The sequence below is a fragment of the Ranitomeya variabilis genome, chromosome 4 (genome assembly GCF_051348905.1).
Source record: "Ranitomeya variabilis isolate aRanVar5 chromosome 4, aRanVar5.hap1, whole genome shotgun sequence".
NCBI classification, from domain to species: Eukaryota; Metazoa; Chordata; class Amphibia; order Anura; family Dendrobatidae; genus Ranitomeya; species Ranitomeya variabilis.
The window spans coordinates 590780700-590806381 of NC_135235.1; the positions used below are offsets into that span (position 1 = coordinate 590780700).

Sequence of the window (25682 nt, forward strand, 5' to 3'; positions counted from 1 at the left end):
GCGAGGTCTGCGGGCTGTTCGGGTTCGTGCGGGGATCATCCAATGGGACTACAAGTACGCAGCATCCAATCTGCAGCTAATCCGGATGTAATCCGGACAGTGGACACGCACCCTACACTATCCATACATCTATCAATAGATATATCTATAGATAGATATAGGAATAGATAGATGTATGCATCTATAGATCTATCTATATGTAGCTCTGTCTATCCATTTCATCTATCATCTATATGTCTATCTATCTGTGTGTAATGGAGTGTGGGTTGGACAAATGTAAAAGTGGAGGTTGGACAGAAATGACATCACAAATCTTTTTTTTTGTTTAATAATACATCTTTATTTAGCTTTCAAAAACGCATACAAACACCACGCAAAAATCGCACCAAAAAAATTAAAAACTGCATCAAAACCGCACCAAATACTGCATCAAAACTTCACCAAAAACTGCATAAAAAGCATCAAAAACCTGAATCCAAACCACGCAAAAAACCGCACCAAATACTGCAGCAAAAACTGAATCAAAACCGCTCAAAAACCACACCAAAAACCGCACCAAGAACAGCATCAAAATCACACAAAAACCCCGCATCAAAACCGCGCAAAAACATGAAAAAAAACGTGAAAAAAATGCATCCAAAACGCAGCTGCATTTTCTGCAAGGAGATGCAGATTTTGTGCAGACAATTCTGTACCCAAATCTGCAATGTGTGCACACAGCATAAAACTGACCTGCCATTATGATTCTCCAGGTCATTACGAGTTCATAGACACCAAACACGTCTAGGTTATTTTTTATGTAAGTGGTAAAAAAAGTTTCAAAACTTTGCTAAAAAGAAATAAAATAATTGCGCCATTTTCTGATACCCGTAGCGTCTATATGTTCTGAGATATCGGGTCGGGTGAGGGCTAATTTTTTGCGCGCCAAGCTGACGTTTTTTTAATGATACCACTTTTGTGCAGATACGTTCTTTTGATCGCCCATTATTGCATTTTAATGCAATGTCGCGGCGAGCAAAAAAAACATAATTTTGGCTTTTAATTTTTTTTTCTCGCTATGCCATTTAGCGATCATGTACATTTTTTTTGTTGTATTAAAAACAGTTGACATGTTGCGGCTTTGAAGTGGGCTCACCGCCGAAGCCCATCTCAAAGCGTGGGGATACTGCCAGCTGACGTACTATTCCGTCAGCTGGCAGAAAGGGGTTAATGAACAATATGTTTCAGTTAAAAAAAAAAAAATTGCGTGGGCTCCCGCAAAATTTTCTGCGCCAGAGGGGGAAAGCCAACGGCCGGGGGCCAATATTTGTAGCCTGCTATGAATATCAGCCCGCAGTTGTCTGCGTAGCCTTTACTGGCTATTAAAATAGGGAGACCCCCCAAAAAATGATGTGGGGTCCCCCTATATTTCATAGCCAGATAGGCTACGCAGACAGCTGTGGGCTGATATTCATAGCCTAGAGAGGGGCCATGGATATTGGCCCCCCCGGCTACAAATACCAGTCCGCAGCCGCCCCAGAAATGGCGCATCTGTAAGATGCGCCAATTCCGGCACTTAGCCCCTCTCTTCCCACTCCCGTGTAGCGGTGGGATATGGGGTAATAAGGGGTTAATGTCACCTTGCTATTGTAAGGTGACATTAAGCCAGGTTAATAACGGAGAGGCGTCAATAAGACACCTATCCGTTATTAATCCAGTAGTAATAAAGGGTTAATAAAACACACACACATTAGGAAAAAAGTATTTTAATATTGTTCATTTAACCATACTTACCATACTTCAGCGCCTGCAAAAAACGTAAAATAAACCGTATACTACCTGTCCGCCGTAGTCCAATTAATAATGAGTGTCCCACGATGATCTCCCCTATAGAACAGTGACATCGGGTGATGTCACTGCTCTATAGGACCCTCAGTGACACACTGACAGGAGGCAATGGCTCCTGCAGTGCATCACTGAGAGGATACTATAGTTCACAGGTCTCACTTTATGGCAAAAAGCGGCGTGGGAACTTTCTCACACAGCAATGCCAAAAGTGAGACTAGGGACTATTTTCTCAAAGGGGCGTAGGAATACATTGTGAGGAATACATTGTGGATGGATACCTTCCATCATTGTAGTCCTGGAGCCCCTGGAGAGCAGTCGCATCAGCTGATGCTCCTGCTCTCCACGGGAGATCATCGTGGGACACTCGTTTTAATTGAATTTCTGTGGATCAGGGAGTATATTGTTTGTTTATTATTTTAATATTTTTTACAGGTGACACTGGCTTCGGGGAACAAAGTGACAGGTGATGGTGAGTATGTAATCTATGTTATATGTACTGTATATCTGTTGTATGTATGCACTGTATGTACTGTATGTAGTATGTATGTATGTACTGTATGTATGTACTGTATGTGGCATGTCACATGTTGCATGCTGCATGTCATCGCATGATGTTGCATGCTGCATGTCGTCGCATGTTGCATGTCGCATGATGTCACATGTTGCATGTTGTCGCATGGGGCATGTCGCATGGCGTCGCATGGTGCATGTCACATGGTGCATGTCGCATGATGTCACATGTTGCATGTTGTCGCATGGCGCATGTCATCGCATGTCACATGTTATCGCATGGTGCATGTTGTCGCATGGTGCATGTCGTCGCATGCTGCATGTCGCATGCTGCATGTTGTCACATGTCGCATGGTGCATGCCGTCGCATGTCGCATGCTGCATGTCACATGGTGCATGTCGTCGCATGGCGCATGTCGTCGCATGTTGTATGTTGTCACATGTCGCATGTTGTCACATATCGCATGCTGCATGTCGTCGCATGGTACATGTCGCATGGCGCATGTCGTAGCATGGCGCATGTCGTCGCATGGTGCATGTCGTCGCATTTCTCATGGTGCATGTCGTCGCATGCCGCATGGTGCATGTCGTCGCATGGTGCATGTCGCATGTTGTCACATGTCGTATGTCGCATGGTGCATGTTGTCGCATGGTGCATGTTGTCGCATGGTGCATGTCGTCGCATGGCGCATGTCGTCGCATGGTGCATGTTGCATGTCATTGCATGGTACATGTCGCATGCTGCCACATGTTGCATGTCGTCGCATGCTGCATGGTGCATGTCGTCACATGTTGCATGTTGTCACATGAAAAAATGCACACGGCACTCAAGGTTCCTATGTGGTGCTCAAGTCGGGTTTCCAGCCCCTCAATCCAATACTCAAAAAATACTTGGCACTCAGAAGAATATTTTGCAAGTTGATTATTCCATTTATTTGTGCATCCAGTTAGAAAATAAACGCTTTCGGTCCATACATCAGACCTTCATCAGAAATTCCTTTTTTATCAAACTGAAATACAGGTAGATAATACAATAAAATGAATATTAATCTACAATACATCACAATATACATGGTGCACAACATAAAGGACAATAGAATTATAATGGTATATTTCCAGACCAAATCCATCATGTGACAGACCGAGTGCACGCAACCGTGGCGGCTGGAGAAGTTCCGGGTTGGTGGTCCGTGAGTTGTAAGTGCTTCCAATTATTGAGAGCTAGATAACAGGAAATAAAAAACTGTGCAGCTGTACGTGCATATAAGGAAAAGAACCACTGGCACAAAGTGGAAACTTATGGCTTATGACGGTAAGTCCTGTCAGAGGACTATAATTATGGTAGAGGTTCATATTGCCTCAAAGGATACTAGGTAAAGGATTAGTCCGGGTGCTTGCAAGAGGTGCTGTGCTCTATAGCGGACAAGTGATGGCCTACAAAACAAGTGTGACAACATATATTAATTACCACACACGATGGTGTCTATGCTGTCAAGAGCACTGGTCATTATGTGAATGCTGTGCGTGACCCGTTTGTCCTAGGTACTGAGCTGGTGGTCTTAGGCACATACGGCGAAAAGAGAGGAGGTAAAGAGAATGTGGAAAAAAAGGATAAAAAATCGTATAAAGATTTTTCTAGAGCCAAGTGGCAACCCCACTCGGTCTGTCACATGATGGATTTGGTCTGGAAATATACCATTATAATTCTATTGTCCTTTATGTTGTGCACCATGTATATTGTGATGTATTGTAGATTAATATTCATTTTATTGTATTATCTACCTGTATTTCAGTTTGATAAAAAAAGGAATTTCTGATGAAGGTCTGATGTATGGACCGAAAACGTTTATTTTCTAACTGGATGCACAAATAAATGGAATAATCAACTTGCAAAATATTCTTCTGAGTGCCAAGTATTTTTTGAGTATTGCATGTTGTCACATGTCATAGCATGTTGCATGTCTCATGGTGCATGTTATGTATGTGTGTTCTATGTATGTATGTATTGTATATGTCTTTTTTTTTACATTCAACACATTAGACGGATGATGGGACTACTACTGTCCCATCATTGGCTAATGTGTCACTCACTGTCACTGTAGCAGGCAGAGCCCGATGGGACTTGTAGTCCCATCGGACGATGCCTGCACACAGAGGAGCCGCCGCCACCACCACCACCACCGCAGACCCCCGCACACTCCAGCACCTTCGGCACAGACCTTCACCGCACAGACCCCCGCCGTTGCACCGGCCGCCACCGTTGCACTGGCCGCCGCCGCCGACGCACCGGCCGCTGCCGCCACGGCACCGGCCACCGCTGAAGCACCTGCCGCCGCCGATGCACCGGCTGCCGCCGCCGAAGCACCGGCCGCCAATGCATCGGCCGATCCTAGCACAGACACCAGCACAGCCCTGCCCGCCCCCAGCAAGCCCCGCCCGCCCCCAGCACAGCCCCGCAGGCAGCCCACAGCCATGCCCACAGCCCAGTCACTCTTGAGCAGGGCCGGACTGGGACTAAAATTCAGCCCTGGCATTTGAAGTTACACAGGCCCACTATAATATCTTTGTACACTTGTAGGCAGGGCCGGTTTTAGGCAAAGTGGGGCCCTAGGTAAAGTTTAAAATGGGGCCCCAAATGCTAACATGACTGCTACGACCCACAACCGTTTACTCCCATTAAGTGACACCAACAAATTATCAAAATTGAAGACTTTATTGGGAAATATAGGCATAAAATTTCCATCTTTTAACTTTGGGTAAATATTTGGTCGCAGCTTATAAACTCAGGCAATATCTGCCAACAAATTTGGGTGTAGGGAGATTTACTGCCTTCCGGACTCCCGGGCAGGTATCTTCACCACCAACAAAACTCCACCCTTACGCCAAGGAGGAGCGAATACAGAGAGCTGCGACCCCCCAAATGAAAGCATAGCCTGTACGACACCTTCACGAAGCCCATTGAGGAAGATATCCAAACCCGCCTCGTACGAATGAACTCCGTCTGAAATAAGAAAACCGGAATTATCTCCCTCCAGACGATGGTGCCTTACCACTACACCATTCTTAAATTTCACGAAGCGCGATATCCTCTGATTCAAAGAGCGTCTGGATCTCTCCATAGCATCCAATTCCCTGGCACCCCGCCACACCAGTTTTGGGATAACTTCGGACCAGATTAGTCGCATCAGCAGGAAAAACTCGGGAATTTGTCCATATCAGATCTGATAAGCGTAAGCAGCTCGGCAAGTGGAAACGAAGCCAGGTCATTTCCTCCAGCATGGATAACCACAATGGCGGGAGATGAAGACCCCCTTGTAATGTGAGCGACCTCCGGCAGCACTTGGGACCACGTCAGACCTCTCATACCACGCCATATCACATCGACATCAACAAAAAACCAAGGATCGCCCTCCTGGGTACAATTCAGCACGACGAGCTGCCCAATAGATGTATGAGAGACCCACTATCCAGACACTGGGTCGCACTCCATCTAGGAAGTAAAGTATACAATTAGCCAACATATAATAACCAAAACACTAACGATAACTTCTCCGATTTGTATCTGGAGCTGCTTCTATATTATTGTTAGACAAAACAAAACCAAAACCAAAAATAAAATTATTTTTAATTATAACACTAAGTCAGGCTTGATATATCTGGCAAAACAGCGGGATATCCATCTGCCCACCCTTTGAATCTCTGATTCAAATAAACCCACCCTGGAAGCTTCAGACGCTGCACCTATACGAAAAAAATGAGTCCCAAATTCTGCTGCAGGAATACCCAAAAAGATGACAACGCACGTCTCAATATGGCTAAGAATTGGCCCGACACTAGAGGGAGACCACTCGCATGCATGAAAAATTGATCACCATCCTTTCTCACCTGCAAGTAGTTCTTGACTAACGTTCATGGACAAACGTCCTTATTGATGGCAAATATCGGGAACCACGTCCCCAGACCTCCTGATCAGTTTTAGATTTACATATCCTGATCCTGAGATTGTAACAAATCAATACGTCATCACGCCTCAGTCCACCCGGTTTATTTAGGGCCGTGGGAAAGATCTCACTGACCCGCATGGCCCCCCAAAAAAACAAAAAAAAAACAAAAAAAAAAAACGCCAGTTCGAAAGCCGCTGATGTAAGTGCAGCTTCATAGTTATAATCGCAAACTGATACCGCGGATTTAACCAAGCTAATTAGCAAATCAAAGGAGATAGGACGCCTATTGTCGCAGTGCATTATCCACTCAGAGCCAACCTTTCAATAGCTGGCTGACTAAAAAAAAAGAAAAATGTTTTGTGAAATCCGACCATCCTCGCAATTTAAAATGGAAGGCTAACGCAGACACACGGTTGCGCGCTATCGCACCCGATACTCCCTTGGCACGCAATTTGGATAGAAATGCAATGGTCACCTGCATCCGAACATCATCAGAAGACCCCACCGGCTTTCCGTCTGCTAAAAACCACCACTCCTCCCACGCCTTACCATAGGCTCTCCAGGTCGACGGAGCTACCGATGAGCGTATTAGCGGCATCAGGTCCCCAGGACATACCAGATCGAATGTGGGCAATCCACCTCCTCCAAACGCTCCTGAAGAAGCAAATCCCGTAGGTCCTGTGAATAAATCGCAGTTACTAACTCTGGAACAGTCTCATTGTTATCAGGAAATGTATTAGATTTAAACCAAACATTAAACATTTTAATACTATGGATCTGATCAGGTACAAAAACCAAAATGAAGGAAATGCTAGGTAGCTGATGGCATGCGCCCCTCCAACGGTTTCAAGGTGTAAGCGGATCCGCATGTTGGCCAATAGTGGGCCCCATAGTTCCATGACAAGCGCAACGGGAAAAGGTCAATCAAGGTTGGGTCACCGTTACACTCCTTGGAATCCAGGAAGCAGGCCATTGGCCGGAGCATATTTGGCAGCCGAAACGAACACTGAAACCCGTGTGGCCTGATGCTGCAAACAACAAACCCATATCAACGGTTGAACACTCTGTCTCCTGAAAGCAAGTCCTACCATTGTAATTGCTGAGAAACATCTTCCATGTGTTTAAATCAGAAAGTAACTGGGCCGTGATCCTGAATCTGTGATGACGTTGTTTCACTCCTCTCGTGGCAAAGGTCAATCTGCGAGAAAAATATCCTGCCCGCTGGCATGAACCTGCATGCAAAATTTAGTGAGCCAAGAAGTGACTGCATTTGCGTCAATGTGACTTTGCCAACCGAAATGCATCCATTAATGAGGTCCAGCGATTTGTTGATTTTTTTTTTTTTTTTGGCAATCTAAATTCCATGGCGACCGTGTCGATTACAAACCCAAGGAATGTGATCACTGATACTGGCCCTATCGTCTTCTCGGGGAAAAATGGGACCCCAAAGTATGTCATGGCATCTTTGAATTGTGCCAGTGCTGTGGAACAGACGTCTGAGTCGGCTGGGCCAACTATCAAAAATGATCAAGGTAATGAGTAATGGCGGTTAGCCGAGTGATCTCGCGGGCAACCCATTCTAAAAAATTCGCTGAATAATTCAACATAAAAAACAGGAAATTGAGCAACCCATGGGAAGACATGCGTTGTAATAGTAAAAAATCCTCAAATTTGGCTCCCAGTAATTGGCAGCAATCCGGGTGAACCGGAAGTAGACGGAAAGCGGATTCTATGTCTGACTTGGCCATAAGGGCCCCCGAACCAGCATTTCTGACTAAATCCACCGCTTTATCGCAGAATATATAAGTAATGGCTGAGTCCTCACTGAGTATGCCGTCGTTGGCCGACGTACCCTTGGGGTAGGACAGGTGGTGAATCAACCGGTACTTGCCTGATTCCTATTTGGGAACCATGCCTAGGGGTGAAACACGCAAATTAGGGAAAGGATGTGTCTTAAAAGGACCGCGGAAGCGACCCAACCCGATTTCTGTACCCAATTTCTCCGCTAACACGTTGGGTAACTCCCTAGCTGATTGTAAATTTGGGGCTGACTGCGACTCGAGGGACCAGTTAAACGGGATGAAAAACCATAGGAAAAACTGAACCGCAGTTGCGCCGCAGCCGACTTATTGGGGTATTTGTCCAGCCACGACCCCATTCTTTCCACGCTCACTGGCGTCGGTAACCTCACCTGTAGAGGTTTTTTTTTGGGGGGGTTAGCTTTTTGGGGCTGAACACTCGTGCTTATATTTGCAGAGCCCGTAGAACTTACAGTGGGGATTATAGATGCTGACTAAGTATATAAAAAACTCAGAGCACCTCGCCGGGTGCTTCTCCGCCATAACACGTCCTAGGAGGACAGATTTGTTCCTTGATGGCGCTGTCCTAGTGAGCCCCTAATGGAGGGACACCACAAAAACAGCCTATCCTTATAAACATTCGGGCGAGGAGGGAGGGGCTGCCTACACGATCCTGACAGTTGTAGTATTTTTGGGGTTAACATAAATCCTATTCCCTGTGGCCGCATTGGCTACTGTGTCTGCAAAGATGGTGTTGGTTCTCTCCCCCCCCCAAGCCCCAACAAAGGATACTCACCAATTGATGCACCAACCTCCGAACGGCTTGTGTCCCGTGCCACGGTAGTCATCGAACCTTGACGCTCCATGCGATGTTTTGGACCTAGGACGAGAAGACTCCTGCCAGCGCGACCTGCTTGAAAAAATGCCTGATGACGAAGGCGAGCACCAACGCGACGCTCTAGAATGCTTACTGCGCCGGCTGGACCTGGATCGATACGAACGCCGCTTGCTGTCAGAACGACCGCGCTTCCTATGTCTATTCCTGCGGTGCCCTCTGGGGGATGACGATGATGACGATGATGATCTGCGCGCGGAGCGGATGCCCGCACTCTGTCTGTTATCCAGAGCCAGGGTGCCAACCCCTGAATTGGGGGACGAACACCGGTTGCCATCAGCGATAGCGACGCTGGGTGGTTCTGATGTTCGGCTACCACCGCCTGAGAGGGAGCTAATTGCCCACCCGGTATTTGCGAGTACGGGGTACTAAAAATGAGCGGGTAGGATGGAAACTGTGACTCTCCCCCTATACTATACTGGGAATATACGCTATGCTGTCCGGGCGCTGATAATATGCGATGTGAACCCACATTCGGCTGCACTGGGGCTGCCGTCTCCCTGCCCCTGTCAGTATTGGCCATAACTTCCCCCATGTCCCTAGAAAGTGGTGGGATGCCCCCCTGCAGAGCCTCAATCTCCCTTTCTGCAGAACCTGCATCCTGTGAGGAAACAGATGTTCCCTGGGCTCCCCCCATGCTGTTACCAAGTAAGATTGCAGTGCCAGGTAATAACGCTGGCACTTGCAGGCCTGCACCCCTTCCTACTGTAACAGGGGCAGCAGGGGCTAAACTAATGTGAGTGTCACGCAGCGCCGATCCCTGCACCTCCCCCACCTGATGTACGACGCTGCTTCCCGCCGTGCTAAAGCGCCTGGCGCCCGAGTCAGAAGAAGAGCGCGCACGCGAATTGCGCACGCTCTTCTTTGAATGTAATGGCGGGCTCAGCCGTGCCGGAGGCCGGGTGGCTCTGCGAGAGCGCCGGCCCTCCGGCGGCACCGCCGTCGCCATGGCAGAGAAGGAGTCGCTCCCGGTCAGCAATGCTGCTAACCAAGCGCTACCTTCCCTGCTAATTCCGTCCCTCACCGCTTCTCCCAGCGGGTCCATGATGCCGGCTGCCCTCACAGGTCCGGGTCCAGGGATCGGATGAGCTATCAGCACTTCCTGGTGCCAGAAGCAGAGGATAAGCCCCGCCCCCTCTGCAGGGAGTTAACCCCATATCCCATTTTGGACTCACTAAATGGGAGATCTGCTTTTAACACAGGGGGAAGGCGCAGCAGTCAGGGGACAGCGGCGTAAGCCGCAGTGTCCCAAAATTGCACATCACACAAAAGTATTTCTGTTGTATTTACGTGTGCTGAGTTCAGGCCGCTAAATGAGTTTGATCGACAATACGGAAGTTGTTCAACGCTTGTTTCCCGGCCTCTTTCCACCAACTGAGGAATAATGATGGGACAGAACGATCACTAATAGATCACTAACAGATCACCATACAGTATCGTGTTATCAGCAGCACATCTACAGTTTACGCTGGCGATGTGCTGCTGAGAACAATGATTTTTGTTCCAGCAAGAACAATCTGAATATGCAGCATTTTACTTGTTTAGTAAAATACACCCCATAGTCCTCCATATATTATAATGTGCCCCACAGTCCTCCATATAGTATAATACACTCCCTATAGTCCTCCATATTAAAATACACTGATCAGTCCTCCACATAGTATAATACACTCCTCACAGTGCTCCATATAGTATAATGCACCGCCATAGTCATCCATGTACTACAATTCACTTCCCATAGTATAATGCACCCCATAGTTCTTCATATAGTATAACGTATTCCCCATAGTCCTCGATACAGTATAATGCAGCCCACATATAGTATAATGCAGCCACCCCACAGAGTATAATGTAACCCCCCATAGAATATAATACAGCCCACCTCCCCATAATATATAATGTAGCCCCCATAGAATATAATGCAGCCCCCCATATTATATAACACAGCCTCCCCCATAGTATATAACACAGCCTCCCCCATAGTATATAATATACCCCCAGAATAGTATATAACACAGCCACATAGTACATAACATGGCCTCCCCCATAGAATATAATATACTCCCCATAGTATATAGCAAAGCCATATAGCACAAACCGTATAGTATATAGCACAGCCTGCATAACATAGCACAGCACGTGTAGTAGATAACACAGCCCACACAGCAGTATACAGCACAGCCCACGCAGTAGTATACAGCACAGACCAAACAGTAGTATACAGCACAGCCCAGAGTACTATATACAGCACAGCCCACAGAGCACTATATACAGCACAGCCCACAGAGCACTATATACAGCAAAGCCCACAGAGCACTATATACAGCACAGCCCACAGAGCACTATATACAGCACAGCCCAGAGTAATATATACAGCACAGCCCACAGAGTAATATATACAGCACAGCCCACAGAGCACTATATACAACACAGCCCACAGAGCACTATATACAGCACAGCCCAGAGCACTATATATAGCACAGCCCACAGAGCACTATATACAGCACAGCCCACAGAGAACTATATACAGCACAGCCCACAGAGTACTATATACAGCACAGCCCACAGAGCACTAAATACAGCAGAGCCCACAGAGCAATATATACAGCACAGCCCACAGAGCAATATATACAGCACAACCCACAGAGCACTAAATACAGCAGAGCCCACAGAGTAATATATACAGCACAGCCCAGAGTACTATATACAGCACAGCCCACAGAGCACTACATACAGCAGAGCCCACAGAGCACTATATACAGCACAGCCCACAGAGTACTATATATAGCACAGCCCACAGAGTACTATATACAGCACAGCCCACAGAGCACTATATACAGCACAGCCCACAGAGTACTATATACAGCACAGCCCACAGAGCACTATATACAGCACAGCCCACAGAGCAATATATACAGCACAGCCCACAGAGCACTACATACAGCAGAGCCCACAGAGCAATATATACAGCACAGCCCACAGAGTACTATATACAGCACAGCCCACAGAGCACTATATACAGCACAGCCCACAGAGCACTATATACAGCACAGCCCACAGAGCAATATATACAGCACAGCCCACAGAGCACTACATACAGCAGAGCCCACAGAGCACTATATACAGCACAGCCCACAGAGTACTATATATAGCACAGCCCACAGAGTACTATATACAGCACAGCCCACAGAGTACTATATACAGCACAGCCCACAGAGTACTATATACAGCACTGCCCACAGAGCACTATATACAGCACAGCCCACAGAGTACTATATATAGCACAGCCCACAGAGTACTATATACAGCACAGCCCACAGAGTACTATATACAGCACTGCCCACAGAGTACTATATACAGCACTGCCCACAGAGCACTATATACAGCACAGCCCACAGAGCAATATATACAGCACAACCCACAGAGCACTATATACAGCACAGCCCACAGAGTACTATATGTAGCACTGCCCACAGAGCACTATATACAGCACAGCCCACAGAGCACTATATACAGCACAGCCCACAGAGTACTATATACAGCACTGCCCACAGAGCACTATATACAGCACAGCCCACAGAGCACTATATACAGCACAGCCCACAGAGTACTATATACAGCACAGCCCACAGAGTACTATATGTAGCACAGCCCACAGAGCACTATATACAGCACAGCCCACAGAGTACTATATATAGCACAGCCCACACAGTAGTATACAGCACAGAGCACAGCCCGCATCCCACACAGTTCAGTAAAAAAAACAAAACTCTCCTCACCTCTCCTCGTGCCCCGCGTTGCTTCCTGGTTCCTGCTCCTGTCTAACTCTCAGCAGCTGCAGTCTGCCCGGGACACAGCAGGTGCGCGATGATATGACGTCATCGCGCACCCGCAGTGTCAGAGGCAGAGCGGGGAATGATGGGAGAGGAGCGTCTGTAGACGCTCTCTCCTCCATCATTGCATTCAACTGTACCGGCGTCTATACGCCGGTATAGTTGAATGCGACGGCGGGGGCGGGGGGAGGCGGATCGAGCGGCCCACTACTGGCACCGGCCCTTCTGGCATTTGCCAGAAGTGCCCGATGGCCAGTCCGGCCCTGCTCTTGAGTGACTGCTGCCAGTGGAGCCTTGGTCACACCTGTTGCTGATGTCACGTCAATTTCCAGAGTCTGGAAATTGACGTGACGTCGGCGGAAATTAGCGGTGGCTCCAGCCTGGGGGTCACGTGACCCGGACTCAGCCGCTGCCATAGCACCGCTCACAGGCGAAAGCGGCAGCAGAAGGTAATTACACAATTCATTTGGGGTCCCGGGGGGATACATTGGGGGGTTAACTGAAAGTACTGGACAACCCCTTTAAAGTAACAGATACAATGAAAAGTAAAAAAAAATAATTATATACTGTATATAAATGTATATATGTGTGTGTGTGTGTGTATATATGCATCTGTGTAGATATATATACAGTACAGACCAAAAATTTGGACACACCTTCTCATTTAAAGATTTTCCTGTATTTTCATCACTATGAAAATTGTAAATTCACACTGAAGTCATCAAAACTATGAATTAACACATGTGGAATTATATACTTAACAAAAAAGTGTGAAACAACTGAAAATATGCCTTATATTCTAGGTTCTTCAAAGTAGCCACCTTTTTCTTTGATGACTGCTTTGCACACTCTTGGCATTCTCAAGAGGTAGTCACCGGGAATGGTTTTCACTTCACAGGTGTGCTCTGTCAGGTTTAATAAGTGGGATTTCTTGAATTATAAATGGGGTTGGGACCATCAGTTGTGTTGAGCAGAAGTCTGGTGGATACACAGCTGATAGTCCTACTGAATAGACTGTTAGAATTTGTATTATGGCAAGAAAAAAGCAGATAAGGAAAGAAAAACGAGTGGTCATCATTACTTTAAGAAATCAAGGTCAGTCAGTCCGAAAAATTGGGAAAACTTTGAAAGTGTCCCCAAGTGCAGTTGCAAAAACCATCAAGCGCTACAAAGAAACTGGCTCACATGAGGACCGCCCCAGGAAAGGAAGACCAAGAGTCACCTCAGCTTCTGAGGATAAGTTTATCCGAGTCACCAGCCTCAGAAATAGCAGGTTAACAACAGCTCAGATTAGAGACCAGGTCAATGCCACACAGAGTTCTAGCAGCAGACACATCTCTACAACAACTGTTAAGAGGAGACTTTGTGCAGCAGGCCTTCATGGTAAAATAGCTGCTAGGAAACCACTGCTAAGGACAGGCAGCAAGCAGAAGAGACATGTTTGGGCTAAAGACACAAGGAATGGACATTAGACCAGTGGAAATCTGTGCTTTGGTCTGATGAGTCCAAATTTGACATCTTTGGTTCCAACCACCGTGTCTTTGTGTGATGCAGAAAAGGTGAACGGATGGACTTTACATGCCTGGTTCCCACCCTGAAGCATGGAGGAGGCGGTGTGGGGGTGCTTTGCTGATGACACTGTTTGAAGGCACACTGAACCAGCATGGCTACCACAGCATCTTGCAGCGGCATGCTATTCCATCCAGTTTGCGTTTAGTTGGACCATCATTTATTTTTCAACAGGACAATGACCCCAAACACACCTCCAGGCTGTGTAAGGGCTATTTAAAAAAAAAAAAAAAAACCAAGCTAAGATGGACCGAAATCCTAGAAAAATCTATAAACCAAAAAGACAAGGATCCCTAAAATGTAACTTTTAATAGAACCAGTAAAAAACTCTATTTAACATGAATAATTGAGTAAAAAAAGTGAGAAAATATTCAATGTACCTAAAAAACCCCTAGGTCACACTACAATGAGTACTGCCTGGCAGTGGAGGTTGGCACCCTACTTTTTCTCGGTTGGCGCCCCCACTCCTCGACGGCTCACCCTTTTATTCCCTAGAAAATACCTACAATAAAGGAAAACTGGTGAACCCTAAAATTATGTACCTATACTATCACCTGCCTGGCAGTGGAGGTAGACACCCTGATTTACTGCGGTAGGTGCCCCCACTCAACGATGACTGCCCCTAGGGTCCCTCACAATCCCTACAGTTACAGATAGACAAAAGATAATGTCCCACAAATACCTCTGATACCCATAAGAGAAAAAAAGAAAAATAAGGAAAAAATTAATCAGAAAAAATCAGAAAGGAGCTCCTGTATCGTTGATGTGGCTGCTTAACCCCTGATGAACCCCCGTTATTCCCAATGGGGGGGAAACGCGTCGGGCATTGTCTGGGGATTTTCTAATAGATGTTGATCACGTACATCCTCATTGAATGATCTGCATCTCTGGGTTTAGCTGGACGAAAAGGTTGGGAGACTCCAGCAAATAGATGAGTATTGCGGTGGCATATTATATATACTCCTTGTTCATCTGCATTAGTAGGACGACTGTGTCCCCCTTTTTTGCTGGGTTAGAAAATTCTCCTTTATTTACCTATGACTGGCTGTGATTACGTCCTTGCTACCCAGAAAACCTGTGTAATGGTCTGTTCACATCTTGTAGTGGCAAAACAGTTGCTGATTTCTGTTGATTAGATCACAGTGAACATGTGGGTGCATTTATCTGGTTATTACTGAATAACTAACCTCTTATATTTAGCACTCTTATATTATAAGACATGTTATAGCAAGACAAGATGGTACTCACTTTTTGAATGTAGGAGTGCTTGTTCAATATCTGATATTTATATTTTTGTAGGCACTCTGGTGCTGTTATAAAAGCTGTATCTGGACAAACATACATCTTTTTTGCACTCTGTGTACCCGTATATTCTTATAACTCAAGGTCATTGAACTTGATGGTAGTCCCTTATGGGTACTAATATTGAATTGTACTTATACTAATTATTTTTGGTTTTGTTGATTTTTTTCTGATTAATTTTTTCCTTATTTTTCTTTTTTTCTCTTATGGGTATCAGAGGTATTTGTGGGACATTATCTTTTGTCTATCTGTAACTGTAGGGATTGTGAGGGACCCTAGAGGCAGTCATCGTTGAGTGGGGGCACCTACCGCAGTAAATCAGGGTGTCTACCTCCACTGCCAGGCAGGTGATAGCATAGGTACATAATTTTAGGGTTCACCAGTTTTCCTTTATTGTAGGTATTTTCTAGGGAATAAAAGGGTGAGCCGTCGAGGAGTGGGGGCGCCAACTGAGAAAAAGTAGGGTGCCAACCTCCACTGCCAGGCAGTACTCATTGTAGTGTGACCTAGGTTTTTTTTAGGTACATTGAATATAAGGGCTATTTAACCAAGAAGGAGAGTGATGGGGTGCTACGCCAGATGACCTGGCCCCCACAGTCACCAGACCTGAACCCAATAGGGATGGTTTGGGGTGAGCTGGACCACAGAGTGAAGGCAAAAGGGCCAACAAGTGCTAAGCATCTCTGGGAACTCTTTCAAGATTGTTGGATGACCATTCCCGGTGACTACCTCTTGAAGCTCATCAAGAGAATGCCAAGAGTGTGCAAAGCAGTCATCAAAGCAAAAGGTGGTATTTTCAGTTTAGTCATGAAAATACAGAAAAATCTTTAAATGAGAAGGTGTGTCCAAACTTTTGGTCTGTACTATATATATATATATATATATATATATATATATATATAATTTTTTTTAAACTTTTCACTGTATCTGTTACTTTAACCTGCAATTGTATATACACTGCTCAAAAAAATAAAGGAAATTCTTAAACAGAATATAACTCCAAGTAAAGCAAACATCTGTGAAATCAAACTGTCCACTTAGAAAGCAACACTGTTTAACAATTCACATGTTGTTGTGCAAATGGAATAGACAACAGATGGAAATTATTGGCAATTATCAAGACACACTCAATAAAGGAGTGGTTCTGCAGGTGGGGACCACAGACCACATCTCAGTACCAATGCTTTCTGACTGATGTTTTGGTCACTTTTGAATGTTGGTTGTGCTTTCACACTCGTGGTAGCATGAGATGGACTCTACAACCCACGCAAGTGGCTCAGGTAGTGCAGCTCATCCGTGATTGCACATGAATGCGTGCTGTGAAAAGGTTTGCTGTGTCTGTTAGCGTAGTGTCTAGAGGTTGGAGGCGCTACCAGGAGACAGGCCAGTACACCAGGAGATGTGAAGGGGCCGTAGGAGGGCAACAGCCCACCAGCAGGACCGGTACCTCTGCCTTTGTGCAAGGAGGAACAGGAGGAGTACTGCCAGAGCCCTGCAAAATGACCTCCAGCAGGCCACAAATGGGCACGTAGTATATAGCACAGCCCACGTAGTATATAGCACAGCCCACGTAGTATATAACACAGCCCACGCAGTATATAACACAGCCCACGTAGTATGTAGCACAGCCCACGCAGTATATAACACAGCCCACGTAGTATATAGCACAGCCCAAGCAGTATATAACACAGCCCACATAGTATGTAGCACAGCCACGTAGTATATTGCACAGCCACGTAGTATATTGCACAGCCACGTAGTATATTGCACAGCCACGTAGTATATAGCACAGCCCACGTAGTATATAACACAGCCCACGCAGTATATTACACAGCCCACGTAGTATATATCAATGTGGGCACCATATCCCTGTTAAAAAAAATTAAAATAAAAAATAGTTATATACTCACCTTTCGGCGACCCCAGGTTCCAGCTCAGGCCTTTAGCGATGCTCCTCGCGACACTCCATTCCCAGTAATGCCTTGCGGCAATGACCCGCGAGACCGCTACGTCATCTGGGGCTATTGCCGCAATGCATTCTTGGGACCGGAGTGTCGCGAGGAGCGGGAAAGGCTGCCGCAGACGCCGGAAGGTGAGAATACAATGATTTTTTTTATTATTATTATTTTTAACATTATATGTTTTTACTATTGATGGTGCATAGGCATCCGGTTAACGGACTGCTAAAACGCTATGTGGGCACTGACTGGAGGGGAGTATGGAGGGGACACTGACTGGAGGGGAGTATGGAGGGAGCACTGACTGGAGGGAAGTAGGGAGGGGCAAATTCACGGCCGGACTGTGCCTGTCGCTGATTGGTCGCGGCCAGCTGGGTGCGACCAATCAGCGACGCGGGATTTCTGTTACAGACAGACAGACAGATGGAAGTGGACCGTAGACAATTATATATATATATACTAGATGGTGGCCCGATTCTATCGCATCGGGCTTTCTAGAATATGTATGTATGTATGTATGTCACGCTGTGAGTGGGGGTTAAATTCCGTGCGAATATCGCTGATTGGTCACGCCTGGCTGGCTGATCAGCGAAGCGTGGTTCAAATCCAGCGCCAATTAATGGCGGGACTGCGCCTGTCGCTGATTGGTCGCGGCCGGCTGGGCACGACCAATGACCGAAGCGGTGTTTAAATACCGCACCAATATCGCTGATTGGTCGCGGACGGCCGTGCGCGACCAATCACTGAAGCGGTGCATTAAATTCATAGGCAGCATCAATAGTAAAAAGTTTGTCACACAGTGTTAATCTCAGCGTTAAGACTGTGTTACACCGTGTTATGCCATGGTGTTACAATCAGTTTAATGGACTGCTAAAATGCTATGTGGACGGCGGGCGCTGACTGGGGGGGAGTATGGAGAGGGCACTGACTGCAGGGGAGTAGTGAGCGGCCATTTCGCAGCTGGACTGTGCCCGTCGCTGATTGGTCATGGCTTGCTGGCCGCGAGCAATCAGCGACTTGGGATTTCTGTGACAGACAGACAGACAGACGGAAGTGCCCCTTAGACGATTATATAGATAGACTAGATGGTGGCCCGATGCTAACGTATCGGGTATTCTAGAATATGTAGGTAGTATATAGCACAGGCTACGTACTATATTGCACAGTGACGTAGTATATAACACAACCGACGTACAGTAGTATATAACATAGCTACGTAGTATATAGCAGAGCTATGTAGTATGTAACACAGCGTACGTAGTATATAGCAGAGCAATGTAGTATATAACACAGCCACATAGTTTATAACATAGCCACGTAGTGTATTGTATGTAGTATATTGGTCAGCCACGTAGTATATAGCAGAGCCACGTAGTATATAACAGCCACCTAGTATATTGTAGAGCCACGTAGTAAATTGCACAGGCACGTAGTGTATTGCACAGCCACGTAGTATATAACAGAGTCACGTAGTATGTAACACAGCCACGTAGTGTATTCCACAGCTACGTAGTGTATTGCACAGCTATGTAGTATATTGGTCAGTGACGTAGTATATTGCAGAGCCACGTAGTATATAACATAGCCACGTAGTATATTTTAGAGGCACGTAGTATATAACAGAGCCATGTAGTATATTGCACAGTCGACGTAGTATATAACAGAACCGACACAGCCACATAGTATATTGCACAGCTACATAGTATATAACAGAGCACGTAGTATATTGCACAGCCACGTAGTATATTGGACAGTCACGTTGTATATTGCCCAGCTACATAGTATATAGCACAGAGATGTAGTATATAACAGAGCCCACGCAGTATGTAACACAACCCACGTAGTATATAGCAATGTGGGCACTATATGCGTGGTTACAAAAGACTTAAAATAAAAAATAAACATATACTCACCTTCCGAAGGCCCCTTGAAGTCCTGGCGCCTGTGTGCGGTGCACGCGACAGCTTCCGGTCCCAGGGTTGGTATGAGCGCAGGACCTGCGATGACTTCGCAGTCACATGACCCTGACGTCATAGCAGGTCTTTCTCGCATAGCATCCTTGGCACCGTAACCTGCCGCTTGCACTGCCGAGGACAGCCGTGACGTCGGAAGGTGAGAATAACCTTTTTTTTATTATTATTATTATTATTATTTGTAACATTAGATCTTTTTACTATTGATGCTGCATAAGCAGCATCAATAGTAAAAAGTTGGGGACACACAGGGTTAATAGCAGCGTTAACGGAGTGCGTTACCCGCGGCATAACGCGGTCCGTTAATGCTGGCATTAACCCTGTGTGAGCGGTGACTGGATGGGAGTATGGAGCGGGCGCCAGGCACTGACTGGATGGAAGTAGGGAGGGACTAATTCTCGGCCTGACTGTGCCCGTCGCTGATTGGTCGCGGCAGCCAGGACAGGCAGCTTGCGAGACCAATCAGAGACGTGGGATTTCCTTTACAGACAGACAGACAGACGGACAGCGGACAGACGGAGGTACCCCTTAGACAATTATATATAGTATATATATATATATAGCTATGGCAAAAATTAAGAGACCACTGCAAAATGTTCAGTTTGTCTGATTTTTCTCTTTATAGGTATGTTTTTTAGTAAAATGTAAATTGTTATATTGTTATTTTAGTCTATAAACTTCTGACATGTCTCAAATTTCCAAGCAATAAATTTTGTATTTTTTTCTGACAAAGAGAAATGGTCAAAATTAGAAAAAAAGCCAGTGCTTTCAGGCCTCAAATAATGCAAAAAAAACCAAGTTCATAATAATTTAGAAACAACAATACTAATGTTTTAACTCAGGAGGAAGAGTTCAGAAATCAATATTTTGTGGAATAACCATGATATTTAATCACAGCTTTCATGCGTCTTGGCATGCTTTCCACCAGTCTTTCACACTGCTTCTGGCACAAAAATGTAAGCAGTTCTTTGTCTGATGGCTTGTGACTATCCATCCATCATCCTCTTGATTACATTCCAGAGGATTTCAATGGGGTTCAGGTCTGGAGATTGGGTTGCCCATGACAGGGTTTTGATGTGGTCAGGGCCGTATTTGCCACTAGGCACTTGAGGGCACGTGCCTAGGGCGGGACAATACGGGGAGCGGCACCTGAGCAAGGTTGCTTTTTTTTTTTAATTCTTTTTTAAAGTCGTGGGTCACCTCCCGACCGACCGCCCCCCCGGCCACCCACCCGCCTGCCTGCCTCCCTCCCTCCTTGAAGACGATACTCACCCTGCTCCAGCGATGCCTGGTCTCAGCGTCTGCAGCTCGTCCTGAGTGAGCGGTCACGTGGTACCGCTCATTAAGGTCATGAATATGCGCATATTCATGACCTTAATGAGTGGTATCACGTGACCGCTCACGCAGTAAGAAGGTGCTGCGCTGGGAGTCGGGACAGAGCGAGAGGGATATCGGCGTGGCTGTGTGGTGTGGGAAAGGTGAGTATGAGGGACAGGGGACGGGGGGGATGAAGGAGGACGGTAAGCGGTGCCATGCAAGATGGGAGTGGGAGGGGGGGTTGTTGAGAGATGAGCCATGCATACAGGGGGGGGAATATGAGCCATGCATACAGGGGGGAATATGAGCCATGCATACAGGGGAGGATATGAGCCATGCATACAAGAGGGGGAATATGAGCCATGCATACAGGGGGGAATATGAGCTATGCATACAGGGGGGAATATGAGCCATGCATACAGGGGGGGGGATATGAGCCATGCATACAGGGGGGGGAATATGAGCCATGCATACAGGACGGGAATATGAGCCATGAATACAGGGGGGGAATCTGAGCCATGAATACAGGGGGGGAATATGAGCCATGCATACAGGGGGGGAATATGAGCCATGCATACAGGGGGGGAATATGAGCCATGCATACAGGGGGGGAATATGACCCATGCCTGAGGGGGGGATATGAGCCATGCATACAGGAGGGGGAATATGAGCCATAAATACAGGGGGGGGGGAATATGAGCCATGCATACATAGGGGAATATGAGCCATGCATACAGGAGGGGAATATGAGCCATGCATACAGGGGGGAATATGAGCCATGCATGCAGGGGGGAATATGAGCCATGCATACAGGGTGGGAATATGAGCCATGCATACAGGGGGGGAATATGAGCCATGCATACAGGAGGGGGAATATGAGCCATGCATACAGGGGGGGGGAATATGAGCTATGCATACAGGGGGGGAATATGATCCATGAATACAGGGGGGGAATATGAGCCATGCATACAGGAGGGGGGATATGAGCCATGCATATGGGATGGGAGGGAGATGAGCCATGCATACAGGAGGGGGGTCATTATACAGTATGGAGCATCATGTGGGATCATTGTACAGTATGGAGAACTGTGTGGCCATTATACAGTATGGAGCATCATGTGTGGCTATTATACAGTATTGAGCATCATGTGGGATCATTATACAGTATGGAGAACTGTATGTGGCCATTATACAGTATTGAGCATCATGTGTGGCCGTTATACAGTATGGAGCATCATGTGTGGCCATTATACAGTATTGAGCATCATGTGGGATCATTATACAGTATGGAGAACTTTGTGTGGCCATTATACAATATGGAGCATCATGTGTCGCCGTTATACAGTATGGAGCACTGTGTGGCCATTATACAGTATGGAGCACTGTGTGGCCATTATACAGTATGGAGAACTGTGTGTGGCCATTATACAGTATGGAGCATCATGTGTGACCATTATACAGTATTGAGCATCATGTGTGGCCATTATACAGTATGGAGCACTGTGTGGCCATTATACAGTATGGGGAACTGTGTGTGGCCATTATACAGTATGGAGCATCATGTGGCCATTATACAGTATTGAGCATCATGTGTGGCCATTATACAGTATGGAGCACTGTTTGGCCATTATACAGTATGGAGCATCATGTGTGGCCATTATACAGTATTGAGCATCATGTGTGGCCATTATACAGTATGGAGCACTGTGTGGCCATATTTTTTTTGTTTATAATTATTGTATATAAAACAGTGTGATCAGCAGTGCTAAATGGCTGTGGTTGGGACGTGGATATGGGTGTGACTAGTTGTGAAATGGGTGTGTTCAAAGGCATGGCATAAAATTTGCCGTGGCGCACACATCAAAAGTTGGGGGGTATGGTACCGCATTTGCCAGATCACGGCAAGTGCCGCAAATCCCAAAGGGAATGAATGAGGCCAAACGCAGTGTTGCTGTAAGTGATCCGTTACGCGGCAGATGCAGAAAAACTGCCCAATCTGCTGCAAAAGGCTACTTTCACATCAGCGATTCTTGCCACAGTCACTGCCGATAGTGTCATACTCACCAAAGGGGGAGGCAGCACTAAAAGTGCCTAGGGCAGCAGTAACTCTAAATACGGCCCTGGATGTGGTGGTCTTTTAATTTTTGCCAGAGCTGTATATGTATATGTGTGTATTTATACATGGGGCAAGGTATCGGAGTCCCGGAAGCATGTGGTTCGAAAGAATGAATTGTGATCATATTTGCAAACCTTGCAAATTCTGCTGTCAAGCTGGACAGTGGCATTTAAGAGATTAAAAAGAAGCAAACTAGGATAACTCCAACAGCATCCGTTATCAGTCGAATGTCTGCTGTGTAAACCAGCCAGCACCTGCGGTGTATGGAAATGGCTGAGTTCCTGAACCTGTATTATATAAGCAGTGCACAATTCTGCCTCAAAAAGTAACGTGAAAGTTGCTAAGAGTGCTTTTGGAGCACCCCCAAGAGCCGTGGGGTATTCGGGCTGGGTCGGACAGTTCTTAAAGGGGATGTGGTCACGGCAGCGGTGACCTGGTCCATGGCCCTGGGCGTCCAATTGAAGGTGAAATAAAGGAGAAATAACGTTTATGGGAGATTGTTCTTGATGCCACCTGTGGTATTCAGCAATAAAGGTGTTAGCCGACGCTGCTTCAGAGTCCGTTAGCCTGATGCTGTGTTCTCCAGGCTAGTGGTCCAGCAAACTCCCAGGCAAATTGGGATGCACTTTTCCAGGACTCCTTTCATATGCCTTTTTCTGGCCGTCTCACTACGCTGGCTTCCACTTCTCCTGCCCAGCGCCTAACCCACAATGTCCCAAGCCAGCAGCCATGAACCTGGTCAGGCAACGTCTTCTCAGTTCCCTGGATTTTATACCTCTGCCTTTTTTGGCGAAGTATGGGTGGATGTGGCTGTGACTCTTGCAAAGCCACAGCCTCCGGTTTCTCAGCTGAACTTGAAGTATTCCACTAAGTTGGGGCCGGTCCCCTAACTGCGACCTGGTACCTCCACATCTGGATATGAACCCCACGGGTGACTTCTGCACTTCCCGTGCCCCTAGGACCCCTTCTGTCCTCCCAGGAGTTTACTTCTGTCTCTCCCTCTCAATTCTCTCTTCAGGCTGTCAGGAGCTGCAGACCCTCACATCTGCTCAGCTCCACTTCTCTCACAATCTGACTCACTTTCCCTCCTAATTAGCTCCTCCCCCGCTCTACTTACCCTACCCTGTCTCACCACCCATTCCTGTCCAGCCTGGGATGAGGCCTTCCTCCCTAAGGGTACGCCCAGGTGCCCTGACTGAACTGGTGTGTGTTGGATGTGAGTGTTAGAGTCCTGTGTAGTGCTCCCTCCTTACCTGTGAGTGGGACACCACACCTCTGGGTGAGGTGCAGTACCATACCTCCCAACCGTCCCGATTTCAGCGTGACAGTCCCGCTTTGGCACCGGGGTCCCGCTGTCCCGCTTCGGGCATTTAAAATCCCGAATTTGCGGCCGCCGGTGAAGCCCCGCCCACTTCCGGGACGTAGAGAGAGCCCGATTAGTACCCGCTGTTCGTTCCGTTCCCTGGGACTGCGTTGTAGCCACGCCCCCTTGAGTTGCCTCACCGCCCGCCTCCGGCTTCCTCCTCAACTATAGACATGGGCGGACTCTGAGGACAGAGCGGCAGCACCCGGACTGGTTTCTGGCACGGGGGCAGAGTTGTGAGACACTCCGTGTCTGTGTGACCGCGGGAGCAGCGAGCGGATCTCCAGACTGTAAGTGAATGTATGTGTCTCTCCCCCTCTCCATGCAGCGCTGCCCTGCTGCGGTTACAGCAGAGACTCTGACAGCATAGGAGGACTGACAAACTAAACTTTGTCTCCCCATGGTGCGCGCACCCCGCTCCCACTCTCCCCCTGGTACCCATCCATCGGATTCTCCACCAACCTGGTGCAGCACCCCTTACATTCTATGGGGGCTGCCACCTGCCTGCGTTACATTCTATGGGGGCTGCCACCTGCCTGCGTTACATTCTATGGGGGCTGTGCAGCATTATATTCTATGGGGCTGTGCTGTATTACATTCTATGGGGACTGAGCTGTAATGCTGGATACAGCAGTCAGCGGCGCAGCTGGATGACACCATTCAGCGCCGTGGGAGTGGAAGCTGCCGGCTGCTGCGAGGGAGCGCGGTGAAAGGTGTTTGTGTGTACTGATGGAGAAGGCAATGATGGGGGTGGGGTAACCATGTGTGGCCATTATACTGCACCCAGCATTGTGTGGGGCCATTATACTGTACCCAGCATTGTGTGGCCATTATACTATACCCAGCATCGTGTGGGGCCATTATACTGTACAAAGCATCATGTGGCGCCATTATACTGTATGGACCATCACGTGGGGCAAGTATACTGTACGCAGCATCATGTGGGGCCATTATACAGTATGGAGCATAATGTGGCCAATGGCCATTGTACAGTATGGAGCGTTGTGTGTGGCCATATTTTTTTGTTCATAATTATTGTTAACGAAACATTGTGATCAGAAGTGCTAAATGGGTGTGGTTGGGGCGTGGCTAGTTGTGAAATGGGTGTGGCCTAAAATTTGCCGCGGCGCACTACGCGCGCCGCTAACTTTCTCCCTCTTTCCCTTCCCCTAAAGTTGGGAGGTATGGCAGTACCTCTGTGGAGACCAGACCCCAGGGGCGCCACACTTTCATATTGTGTTCTCCCTCCGCAAAACAGGGTCTGGACGCATGTTCT

General features: G+C 47.0%; 1 protein-coding gene across 3 annotated transcripts in view; it reads left to right on the top strand.

Moving 5' to 3' along the window:
* The window catches only part of LOC143765946 (formin-H-like), a 196275-nt gene that overhangs the window by 65928 nt on the left and 104665 nt on the right, over positions 1-25682 (top strand). The window lies entirely within an intron of this gene.